The sequence below is a fragment of the Lissotriton helveticus genome, chromosome 11 (genome assembly GCF_964261635.1).
Source record: "Lissotriton helveticus chromosome 11, aLisHel1.1, whole genome shotgun sequence".
In the NCBI taxonomy this organism is placed as follows: domain Eukaryota; kingdom Metazoa; phylum Chordata; class Amphibia; order Caudata; family Salamandridae; genus Lissotriton; species Lissotriton helveticus.
Genome location: NC_136072.1, coordinates 123,775,191 through 123,788,630, shown reverse-complemented (window position 1 = coordinate 123,788,630; position 13,440 = coordinate 123,775,191). Strand labels below are relative to the sequence as shown.

General features: G+C 47.2%; 1 protein-coding gene across 1 annotated transcript in view; it reads left to right on the top strand.

Moving 5' to 3' along the window:
- Positions 1–13,440, top strand: part of LAMP3 (lysosomal associated membrane protein 3) — a 118,925-nt gene that overhangs the window by 40,932 nt on the left and 64,553 nt on the right. The gene's annotated exons all lie outside the window — the stretch shown is intronic.

Genomic DNA, 13,440 nt, shown 5'->3' with positions numbered 1-13,440 from the left:
GAGCATTTTTCGTTTTCCTGGTGATATTGGTCACTGGCCCTTGGCCCATTGATCGTGTAGTTCCTTACTGACAAACGCGGTATAGACTGGGATTTTGTAGTGTTACGCACTTCCCTCACCATAGCACGCAGTTTTGATCCGCCGCATGAAATAACACATGCTCACTGGTGGGCATCAATGTTGTTTGCCCATCGACACTGGCACTACGTGATAATTATATTACACTGATAATGCTATCATGTAGTATGTGAATAGATAGCCACAGGCAGAACCACACACCTCTGCTATCTAGTCGTGTGTTGTGCACTTGCCTGTACATATGAGCACGAGTCACCACTGTATGTCCAGTGGCCTACAGAACAATCACTAATTGTGTATTTATCTGTCCATGTCTGTCTGTACCCTTTTATCTTTACAGGTGCATCTAATTTTTGAGTCTCCCATCCTGAGACTAGAAGGGTTGTGCCTCCCGTTTTTTGATCGGTGACGCCACCTTCCCAGTGCACTTCGACAGATCTTTTTTACTTTCACGTCCCTTGGTAGGGTGGGCCTTAGCGTGCCCATACCGCCGGGGTTTAGTCACACTAGGTCCTGACGAATGCCAGGTTAATCATACCAACATTGGCTGAAACATGTTGACCGCTCACGTAATGTTATTTGAAACAGGCCATCCAATTTAGTTGACCTTGTTTTCAAACACATATTTTAATATGCCCTTGGTGATCAACCATTAAATGAATTTTTGATACACCCAAGCCATTTTTAAGTCACCACCTCACACTACTCACGTAAATCTTTCACCTAGCCTTCACATCTTCACATTACCCGCTCCGCAGTAAATCTGGCGTTGAAGCACACTGGAGTGACATTCGATCACACCCAGTGGGGCCCGATGATGAAGCATGTCACCGACTAGGTCGGTGAGTGAGGGCTTTCTAAACACACCTAATGGGTGCGTTTGACTCCTTGTGCTCAGCTACCTTTTTGTTTTTCATTAAGTAGCACTCTTTTGTTGGTATTTTACTATTGAATATTATACACAAAGCACCCAACAGAATGGCCACGCGTCCTTGATACCTGTTGGTGCTGAGGATACCATTGATTGTGTGGAAAGCTCCAGATCCTACATGAACTGAAAGAATTTGGCTTTTCAAGTTGCTTCATCTTCTCAATATGACATGCTACGCTTTCTCACTGGAATAGACCGACTCATTGTAGTGTAGTCAGTGGCATGACGATTACGAGTAAAGATAGATATCATTGAAGTACCCATGGCACATCTTGAAATAAACTGCTGCTGCATGTATCTTGTTAATGCAGTCAGCTCAGACCCAGAAGTTCCAGTAAATTCTGAGATTTGCCACTTAGGAAACCCTTCAGATTTCAAAATAACATGGAACAGGATGGGTTCCGCCCCACAAAAGGGGGCTCAAACATCACAGTGACTTTGCAAACGAGCTTCACTTCTGCTCCCAACTTAACTTGACATTAAGTTTCAGTACACCCTTAAAGGTATTAGAATGTTGCCCTTTTTTGAAACATTAAATCAACATGGCTTTATGAGAGGATCTTTCAGTCTCAACTTTGGGTCGCTTTTCTCTTTTATCCGAGAGGAATTATTTCTTTGGAATGATACATCTGATAATACCAAAAAATACTTCTGAAGCATGTCATCACTGTTGTATAGGCTTCTGTGACAACTAACTTAAGCTCTTATGAGAGGCAAAGAGCAAGATGGTTTAAGAATTTGCAGTGTAAATCTGATAGCATGACACAGAATGAAAAATTCAGTTATTGTGCGTCAATATGAGGACTTTATTTTGAAATATTTTGACATCGCTGTTGGTCAAGCCGACTGGTTTGTTGTATTCACATACTCTGGTCTTGGGACATCAGTAGAAGTTCTGGAGAGAAATTCACAAAGGAGAAAACATTGATGTCTGCCTCACTTCCACCTCTACAATCTGGATACATGACCACGTTCGCATTGATAGCCGGTTGATTTACTGAGAGGGTTCGAATGCTAAGAGAGTTAGATATTTAAACCATGATACCTTAGTGGAGTCTTTGCTTCTTTTAATATTTTCAAAATTTTTGTAAGCAGGGAACGGAAGACCTTTCAAAGTTTGTGCAGCACCAACGCTGCACAAGACCGCTGCCCCACTGAACCAAGCAGAGAAAGTCAGGGAGGATCAGTATGTGTAACTCTTTAGATCTTGAAACTATGTAATCATCTGGACCTATGCATTTCTGCAGCCAAGTATCAAAATTCTTACATCACAGATAGAATACAAATCAGAAGATCTGGTTTTGTGGATCCCAGAGGGGGCTTGATGAAATACAGAACAGACCAGGACAGGTGTATGAAGGGGGTTTGAATGTACAAAGCCTGTGGTGCAAAAAGTGCATGCAAAATCACAAAATCCATTGAAAAAAAGTACAACAAATTAAACAGCAATGAGCAGAAAAAAATGTGAATTGCAATATCAACAATGAGAGTGCATGTGAGTTGCAAGTGAAATGGAGATCTAAGGTGCTGTCTCCCCCTGTTGGTACTGTCAAAGAAATTTAGCAGTCTTTTTTAGATGCTCCTGCAGTTGCGAAGCATTGAACAAATGTTTTCTTTTAGAGGCAGCCCATGATATTTCTTTCAAAGCCATGCCTATGACTGAGGGACAACTACCGGCAGCAGTAGTGGAGGTTGGGAGACAGCAATTGGATGGACGGCCGCATGCAATCCCTAATATCCTATTCACGATAGGCAACACACAACTGTGTGGACCACGGATAGCGAGTCCAAAATCCTTATCCCAGAAACTTAGAGCAGCACTTCCGTGGCATACTTGGATATACCGCTAACATTCACCAGTCATAGTTATCACAAGGTACTTTAACTCATGCCCTAAAGTAACTATGACTCGCTCCTTTGCAATGCACTGCTTATGACATCACATATTACACCGCTCCTGGTGTGTTCAGTGACATCATTTATAGCATTACTGATGACAGCTGAACTAACATCATCGATGACAACACTGTGCATGGCAGGGGCGTGAGTTATAGTTACCCATTCTTGAGCCATAAAAACCCTAAGCTCCCTGTCCTCTACCCACACCAACCCTAAAAACCCTCTCTTCTTTTAACTCTACCCTTCCCTTAATCCTAAAATTCCCTTACCTCCCTTTAACTCTACCTGCTTAAAAACCCTAAAACATCGTACATTCCTTCCCCTTTAATCTCCATTACCTTTAGCCATCCCTTAACCATTGCCTATCCCTTAACTCTTAAATTACCTGTTTTTAATGCCATAATATTTATGTCATTAGATTAAAAAAAAATACTTACCTGCGTGGTGAAGTACAGAAGGGTAAAATACCAAAGAGGAGCCTCCGTGGGTCTTACCTGTGTATTACTGCACAATAACATCTTGCATGATAAAGAGAGTGGGGATAAAAATTACACACACACACCTCATCGTTAATAGTCATCTACCACCTCAAAGACACTCTATTCAGTGCTGCTTCCTGGTCTGAAACATGGCTGATAAGGGATGAAATGATCACCTTTATTGACAAAGATCTTTATCAATAAAGAATTGAAGTTGCCAAGTGACAACTGACTCCGCTATCTTTGTTAAGGAAGTCATATTGGAAATTGAAAATCAATTGAATATTTTTTAGTTTCTGTAGGGTCCAATGAGCGATTTTTGAGAATTAGGGTCACAGCAGTGGCTTCAGAGTCCTGCTAGACTGTTTCCTACTTTAGTAACATACCACACAGTGTTTGTCCTTAAAAGAAAATAACAATAAACTGGAAGGTTTTTAAATATTAATAAATACTACAATGTGCTCAGTGGCCCAATTAGGTGCATGTAATTCGGGCCATTCTAGACGACAGATTTATTAGATTTATTTTCAAATATTACTCATATTTTCGAGTATATTTTACAATTACAAATACTTACATTGTACATACTCATTGTATTGGGAAATTAAACAATTATCTTTGTGAATATACAAAACGTGAATTTGCACACATAAAAGGATTTACTCAGGTGTTATGCATGAGTTAATCTCTTCCTGGTGCAGGCATTGTGTGTTCAAGGATTGGGCAGACCCTTACACTTTGTGCACACCCAACAACTCATAACTTTGTTGGGACCACAATCCTTTCCATTACCTATTCGCCCCTTTGAAATAGACATTTACTTCTGGCAATATGAAAAGAATAGGATACATTTGCTGTACTAATACTAGCAGGAGATACACATTACTGTTTGGATCAATCGTAAATTAGGAAACATATTAGGGGTCGCAAACCAGCCAGCAGTGTCTTCAAACAAATAGAATCAGGGTAGCAATTGCTACACCTTGTTATCCTATTGAAAGGGTATTTAACCTTTACAACGTGACAGCAGCTGCTTTGTCGGTTTATGTGTGGCACAGCTTCCATTGGAAGAACATTTATTTTTTTGATATTTACTTTTCGCTGTTTGACAACCCTTCATGAAATGTTCCAGAAGTAAAAGTTCTTCCACCTCAGTTGCTACCTTGAAAGTTTTGAAGTGATCTCCAAGTGGGCGGGGTGAGACAAAGGGGGTTCCCAAAACACTTTTTCCCCCATGCATTTTTCGTAGGCAAAATTAGAGAAAGGTACAGGACAAGCATTTGTAATGCAATAGGTCTCGCATTTACGCAAGTTTAAGCTATTGGCATTTTAAATGACACTGCCTTTTATTTGTGTTTTTAAAAACAAAAACAGAAAAAGGCATTGTTATTTGCAATGTCAATAGCTCAAACTCGCGTAAATGCGAGACCTATTGCATTGCAAATGCTTGTTTCCAAGGTGTTTAGAGGGCCTTCTGCTGCTCCCTGCACCTGAGGATGAGCTAACTCCCACGGGGATGCATTGGGGTGGCGTAAAAAAACCCGAATTGTGTTTTTTCTGGGATGGAAAAATATCGTCAGATACCTGGGCAGGCATTCCAATACCTTCTTTGTATTTGAGACCAGGGTGGGACAGCAGTTTTGGTACTGCTGGACCTCTCAGCCGCTTTTGACACGGTCGACCACAAGATTTTGGTCGACCGTGTCGAAAAGATGGGCATTTGCCTTACGGCGAGAGACCTGCTCGCCTCGTTTCTCACTGACAGAACCCAGGCCGTCAGCCTTGGACCTTACCAATCTGCCAAGCTCTCGCTGCCATGTGGGGTGCCTCAAGGCTCATCCCTGAGTCCGACACTATTTAATATCTATGTGTCGGACCTTGCTAATGTCATCAAAGCACATGGGATGAGCCTAACCTCATATGCGGACGACACGCAATTGGTATTGGCCATTAAGGGTGACGGAGGGGAAGTCGCCCAACGCTTCCAAAATGGAATGACGGAGATAGGAGAGTGGATGGCAACAAATTGCCTGAAACTCAACTCATAAACAAGCATTGAAAATGCAATAGGTCTCGCAATAGAAGAGTTTGACATTTTTCGTTTTGCATATAGATGAGTGGCGTTGCGTGGATGAGTGGCGTTGCGTGGATGAGTGGCGTTGCGTGGGTGAGTGGCGTTGCGTGGGTGAGTGGCGTTGCGTGGGTGAGTGGCGTTGCGTGGGTGAGCGGCGTTGCGTGGATGAGCGGCGTTGCGTGGCTGAGCGGCGTTGCGTGGCTGAGTGGCGTTGCGTGGCTGAGTGGCGTTGCGTGGCTGAGTGGCGTTGCGTGGGTGAGTGGCGTTGCGTGGGTGAGTGGCGTTGCGTGGGTGAGTGGCGTTGCGTGGGTGAGTGGCGTTGCGTGGGTGAGTGGCGTTGCGTGTGTGTGTGGCGTTGCGTGTGTGTGTGGCGTTGCGTGTGTGTGTGGCGTTGCGTGTGTGTGTGGCGTTGCGTGTGTGTGTGGCGTTGCGTGTGTGTGTGGCGTTGCGTGGGTGAGTGGCGTTGCGTGGGTGAGTGGCGTTGCGTGGGTGAGTGGCGTTGCATGGGTGAGTGGCGTTGCGTGGGTGAGTGGCGTTGCGTGGGTGAGTGGCGTTGCGTGGGTGAGTGGCGTTGCGTGTGTGAGTGGCGTTGCGTGTGTGAGTGGCGTTGCGTGTGTGAGTGGCGTTGCATGTGTGAGTGGCGTTGCATGTGTGAGTGGCGTTGCGTGTGTGTGTGGCGTTGCGTGTGTGTGTGGCGTTGCGTGTGTGTGTGGCGTTGCGTGTGTGTGTGGCGTTGCGTGTGTGTGTGGCGTTGCGTGTGTGTGTGGCGTTGCGTGGCTGAGTGGCGTTGCGTGGGTGAGTGGCGTTGCGTGGGTGAGTGGCGTTGCGTGGGTGAGTGGCGTTGCGTGGGTGAGTGGCGTTGCGTGGGTGAGTGGCGTTGCGTGGGTGAGTGGCGTTGCGTGGTTGAGTGGCGTTGCGTGTGTGAGTGGCGTTGCATGTGTGAGTGGCGTTGCATGTGTGAGTGGCGTTGCATGTGTGAGTGGCGTTGCATGTGTGAGTGGCGTTGCGTGTGTGTGTGGCGTTGCGTGTGTGTGTGGCGTTGCGTGTGTGTGTGGCGTTGCGTGTGTGAGTGGCGTTGCGTGTGTGAGTGGCGTTGCGTGTGTGAGTGGCGTTGCGTGTGTGAGTGGCGTTGCGTGGCTGAGTGGCGTTGCGTGGCTGAGTGGCGTTGCGTGGCTGAGTGGCGTTGCGTGGGTGAGTGGCGTTGCGTGGTTGAGTGGCGTTGCGTGTGTGAGTGGCGTTGTGTGGTTGAGTGGCGTTGCATGTGTGAGTGGCGTTGCATGTGTGAGTGGCGTTGCGTGGGTGAGTGGCGTTGCGTGGGTGAGTGGCGTTGCGTGGGTGAGTGGCGTTGCGTGGGTGAGTGGCGTTGCGTGTGTGAGTGGCGTTGCGTGTGTGAGTGGCGTTGCGTGTGTGAGTGGCGTTGCATGTGTGAGTGGCGTTGCATGTGTGAGTGGCGTTGCATGTGTGTGTGGCGTTGCGTGTGTGTGTGGCGTTGCGTGTGTGTGTGGCGTTGCGTGTGTGTGTGGCGTTGCGTGTGTGTGTGGCGTTGCGTGTGTGTGTGGCGTTGCGTGGCTGAGTGGCGTTGCGTGGGTGAGTGGCGTTGCGTGGGTGAGTGGCGTTGCGTGGGTGAGTGGCGTTGCGTGGGTGAGTGGCGTTGCGTGGGTGAGTGGCGTTGCGTGGGTGAGTGGCGTTGCGTGGGTGAGTGGCGTTGCGTGGTTGAGTGGCGTTGCGTGTGTGAGTGGCGTTGCATGTGTGAGTGGCGTTGCATGTGTGAGTGGCGTTGCATGTGTGAGTGGCGTTGCATGTGTGAGTGGCGTTGCGTGTGTGTGTGGCGTTGCGTGTGTGTGTGGCATTGCGTGTGTGTGTGGCGTTGCGTGTGTGAGTGGCGTTGCGTGTGTGAGTGGCGTTGCGTGTGTGAGTGGCGTTGCGTGTGTGAGTGGCGTTGCGTGGCTGAGTGGCGTTGCGTGGCTGAGTGGCGTTGCGTGGCTGAGTGGCGTTGCGTGGGTGAGTGGCGTTGCGTGGTTGAGTGGCGTTGCGTGTGTGAGTGGCGTTGCGTGGTTGAGTGGCGTTGCATGTGTGAGTGGCGTTGCATGTGTGAGTGGCGTTGCATGTGTGAGTGGCGTTGCATGTGTGTGTGGCGTTGCATGTGTGTGTGGCGTTGCGTGTGTGTGTGGCGTTGCGTGTGTGGCGTTGCGTGTGTGAGTGGCGTTGCGTGTGTGAGTGGCGTTGCGTGTGTGAGTGGCGTTGCGTGTGTGAGTGGTGTTGCGTGGGTGAGTGGCGTTGCGTGGGTGAGTGGCGTTGCGTGGGTGAGTGGCGTTGCGTGGGTGAGTGGCGTTGCATGGGTGAGTGGCGTTGCGTGGGTGAGTGAATGGTTAGCTGTTGCTTATGCGACGTATAGCACTTAATACTAAAGTAGGCAGACCTTCTTAGCCTTTGTGAGAATAATAGCAAAATAAAAATAAAAACCAGATCAAGTCAAGGACGCAAACGGCACCATGCTATTGTTTATTTACTCAGATGATTTGCATAAAAATGTAACTTGTGAGCACGTTTCTCTAACTCTCCAATAATCCCATTACAACACTTTGTACAAATGAGATTGGGACTCATCCTTCCGAAGTCGAGAAAAATGTGCAACGCTGTGTTGAAGTTAATTTTTTTAATTAACAAAATGCAAATAATGTGGAGAGATTTCAAGTGATTCAGGAATGGGCGCCCTTGTAAAGAGAAAGTACGGCCGGCCTGGGCAGTGATAGGGGAGGAGGGAGGAGAAATGCGAGTCACGGCAGCAGCAGCCTTTGATGTGCCTGCCGGCCGGCCGTGAATAATTAGGGGGTGAGAAATGCGCTCGGAGGGCTGCCTTTGATGTGGTAATGCGAGGCAGGCAGGCAGGCGGCTGGTGGCATTGTGCATGCGCTTTTTAGGGCTTGCGCAAGCGCAATGACCTAAAAAGCACATGCACTTGAAGGAATCGCCAGTGGAATCGCCAGTGGATAAACACTGGATAAGCCCCTATAGAGCTTCGCCAGCTATGCGCTGAAGCGCATCAGCAGGCGAGCCCTAAAAACTGATGTAGTGATTTTTGGACCTCTCTCACCGGACTGGTCAGCTCTTTGGTGACCTACCACATTTGGAGCTCTTCCAAAGCCAGTAACCAAGGTTAGAAATCTGGGAGTCACCTTTGACGACGGCCTAAATTTCATGGATCATGCTAATAAAGTGGCCTCTACAGCCCACCATAAACTACGCATGATCAGAAAAATCAATCCGTTCTTGCCAACGGCCGCCATAAAAACCTTGGTTAGTTCCCTGGTCTTAACATCACTGGATTACTGTAACGGCCTATTTTTAAATACGCAGATCAGGGTCACGAGAAAATTGCAGTCGATACAAAATGCGGCGGCACGCCTGCTTTTTGGAATCCCAAAATTTGCGGCCATTTCGGACACTATCACACAACTTCATTGGCTGACGATCCAGAACAGGATCAAATTTAAGTCATTATGTATAGTCTACAAAGCACTAAACAAGCAAGGCCCGCATTTCTTGACAGAGCAACTGCTTCCATATCAACCTTCCCGTCAGCTTCGGTCCTCCAATCGCAACCATCTAGTGGTTCCCCGCGCTAAAACAGTGTCATGGGGTGAACGTCGTTTTATGGTCGCTGCCCCAAAACTCTGGAACACTTTGCCCCAAGATATCAGAACATGCTCTACACTCCTCCAGTTTCGTAAGAGACTAAAGACCTGGTTGTTCACCCAATAACCTTTATCAAATGTAGGTAACCTGTTGGAGCAATTAACATCGATCTGAATGTATGCAAATTAACTAGCGTCAAGACGCCTGCGGGTATTTGTCGCGCTTTATAAATGGCAATAAATAAATAAATAAATAAATAAATAAATTTGTCATTTTTTCCACCAGTGTCTAGTGGTTTTCTGTCCCACCTTCCCAGGATGGCAGATTGAGAGTAAATGGCCCCTTTTCTTCAATCCCCCAACCCCTGGGGAAAACTATAGTGCTGGGAAGTGGGTAAGCCTTAGCCGATGTCTTTTTGGGGTGGGGGATGGAGGGGTGAGGATGTTTCCACCACACAAGTGTCCCTGGTGGCTAACAGGTGGCTCTATCTCTGCCCTGGGGGCTATCCCTAAGCAGGGATTCAATGCACGGTCAGCTTTCACTTTGGTCTTGCTGCAATATTAGTGTGCTGGGCATGCTGTGCGTCACAGCAAAACAAAAATAATCAAACGTGAGGAGGAGCTACGCTAGCAACCAAGATGGCCGCATAAGCTCCCGGCTCCGTCGACCTCTGCCGGACCTATCCTGAACTCCATCCTGACCTCCCGCCAGACTCCCGGGTGTCTGAATCGTTGCTGAGCCCAGGGGGGCAATCCCGGAATTTTTATCACTTTTCTCTACGAAGTTACACCGTCTTTCACTTTCGGGCCTACTCCAGTGTTTGAGCCGGGGCCTCGAGTACTGACCCAGCCGGGTTTCAGTTGAACAACATCAGCCGCGGGTACCCGGCGGAGTCCTGTCTCATCGGAGTGGAACGTATTCTCGATCCTGGTGGTGGTCTCTGGTCCCGGCGAATACTAGACAGACGGCGACGCGACGTGGTTGCTGCGGTGGGTGGGGGGCCAGGTCTCGAGACCCTGCTGCATCCCTCGGGGTCCGCGGGTGGGCCCCCGCTCTCAGCAGCGGTGTAAAGATCGCCAAGCCTGCAAGTCGCCGGTCGCCTCCGTCCACCCCGCTCCTGTTGGTTTCCCCGGAGTAGCCGGCCTCCGGGGTTGAGGGCTTGTTTTGTTATCGTTCAAGCGGCGATGGGTCGGACGATGTGTGGAACGACACTGGGAACCGTAATGGCCGCCATTGGGGCTCTTCATCAGCAAATGGAGGCTGCTCTCCACAACTTGACTGTAACCATCAAGACTGTTTGTTTGAGACCGGACTCCTGCCTTATGTCAGACCTGCAACGTACGGTGACCGCCGCGAAGCTCGATCTAACTCGAGAGGAGGACCCCGAACATAATCATGACCTGGTGCCAATTGTATCTGCGCAACTACAGCGGTACGCTACTGGAGCCCCTGAACAACCAGCAAGATCGACAGAGTTATCTCCCGTACAGGACTCATTTCTTTCTTTGTTTCTGGAAACCTCCATCGATACTTTTTGGACTGACTTTCGTACATCTTGTGGACTTCGAGACTTAACCTTTTTTACCTTTTCAGCCTACATTTATCTTCTTTTTCTACAATGTTTTGACTCTTTTGCTACTATACTGGTCCTACTGGATGGGGTTTGTGCGATGGATCGTAATGGCCAGGGCTGAATTTGACTGTCTGAATTCGGTACAGTGACTCTCTTTTGGCTCAGCTGGGTTGTATCTGTGGGAGTACGGGCCATATAGAATTCTGATTGACTGGGTTTGGTGCTATGGCTGTGTTGGAAAAGGGATTTGCTGCCTCTGTGGTGCCGGGGGTTGGGCGGGAAGGTCCTTTCTTTTTCGGTGACTCCCCTATTGGATTGTTCATTAGTCTGCTTTACATCGCTTAGTACCACGGTAGGGGCTGTCCGCTTTTGGCGGGGGGGAGGGGAGTCCGGGAGCCCGTTTCGTATTGTAAGACATTTCCTCCTCCGTCTTTTTCCCTTCCTTGGGGTGTAGTTTAGGGGGCGACAGGCACGCTGCTAGTGGGGTTAGGTCGTAGCCATTTGCAGGGGTGCAGGGTGGGGGGTTGCGGGGGGGTGTGGGGGGGTTTATTTTTCCTTTTTTTTTTCTTTGACCTTACTTTTCCCCTTTCCCTTCTTCACAAGAGATGTGGCATATTCTCCTGAGCTTTTCGTTATTCATATCGAGTGTCGAGTGTTCAATCTTTATATCCTGAATCTTTGGTGGGCGGGTTTTGATAATGTTTGCTTATGGCTATCTGCATTGTATTGTTTTGCTCCAGCTCTCCGTTGATATTGATAATTTTCAGATGCCTATAATTGTAGTGCATTACCTCAATTCCTTTGCCCGTTCACCACTGTAATGTGTTTCACTCAATGATGCCCGATATGTACATTTCAACTCTTGTGTTATAATCAATAAAAATATATACAAAAAAAATAAATAAATAATCAAACGTGTGATGAGAGGGAAGAATTTGATTTAATTTTGGAAAAGAAAAGGTTTCTGGTGTTTTCGCCACAAATATTTTCATTTCCAGTACAACGAGCAATCTGTTGATGTCCACCACACTGTGGAGGTAGTCCATGATTAACACACCTTTCAATTAAATGCCCCACCCCTTAGGTCCCTCTACACTACTTCCTCAATAAGGAACCCGCTTTTCTAAGAACATTCTTACCAAAATGACTACTTCTGAAACATCAGCTGGGAGAAACAACTGCAAAAACAAACACAAAATACTTAAAACAAGTTAAATTGTATTAACGTATAGCCACTCGTGGGTTCATTCCTGTTTCACAGACTATGAAATACCGATGCATAGGTTTCCACTTACTACTATCAGTTAAAGTTATTGTTGCACGTCCTACTTTAACAGTACACAAGGGACACAACCCAATGCACCTTTAGCTCAGCACCAAATTACACAATTTGCCGAGTATCCGCCATCTCAAGAATACACATTAATCATCTTCGAATAGCGTTAGACGCTTCAAACCCATCGAAGCTGAGCAAGGGACAACAACTATTCACCGCATGAGAAACAAGTCATTAACTTATCATCTTCCAAGACAAAAACTTTAAAAACAAGAGTAAAGAGGTCTGCGGCAAGGCGGTTTGTATTTTGCCCGCAGTAAAAACTCTGGGTGGCAGTTTAATGTGTTGTATAAAATTGTATTTATTGAAACACCACTGGAACAACAGAAATTACATTACAATGTGCAATATGGTTGTAAAATCAAGCACTATCCAATTCATTGCTGACAGATTGCACTACCGACGACAGCTTCTCCCACTTACACGTTTAAATACCACTACCACAAACATGTTCACGGGAGAGGGTCGACCCAACAGACGTCTACAGTATCTCGAGCACAACGCTGCAGCAGGGTCTGACCTTCAGTGCGGCACAGACGTGACCTTTCAACCTGAACCCTTGTCTTTGTTTAGCCCAGAGCCACTGCTCCCTCTAGCAAGTGAGTTTAACTTTAACCCCAGTGAATGAAAGAAATAAAAAATTGAAAACGGTGACACACCGCATGCCACATGAAACTTACCACGCTGCTTCCTTACTGCCCACAGTGTCTGTCAAGCTGTACTTCTGCAGCTATCGAGTATGCACGGTTTAATCTGGAGACATCTTGCAGTTTCATCGCGCTTTAAAGTGAAAGTGCGATGCAAAAAAACAGGAGGAAAGCACACAGAGTCTGCGAGACCTAACAAGCGCGCAGTGGAAGCGTGTGAGGCAGAGGAGACACCATGTGCATGCCCATGGCCTGTCTGTGCACGTACAGGGTTTGTCTCCTTTCCGAATCCTAGTCGACAACAATAGAGTCTCGCCAAGGCAAAGCAGCTGCGCTGCATTCACTAGGCGAGACCTAAAAAACGGCTGAACAGAATTACACCAAATTTGCCAGAAATCTAGATCTTTACTCAGAAAGTGTGATTTGGTGTAATCTGTTCTGTAGTTTTTTAGACATTAAGGTTCAAAATGTATGGATATGTTGACAGTTGGTCCTCCAAGACCACAAATTAAAAGAATAGAGTGTTTTGATTGGTTGCAAGAGCTTTTTGTCCTGAAGGACTGAGTGCTCGCATTTGTTGGTCACAACTCTTCCTACAAAAAACTAGCCTGACCACAATGTAGGCACTTGCACAATGGACCCTTTGTTGACGCTAGGCAGCCCAAAGTGTGCCAGTTCAAAAAGAGACCTGAACGACGCCATATTTTTATAAATATGGTGTAGTTCTGCTCTCTTCTCATTCACGTAGCACAGCACAGCACAGCAACTTTTCTTGCCCTGGTACGTT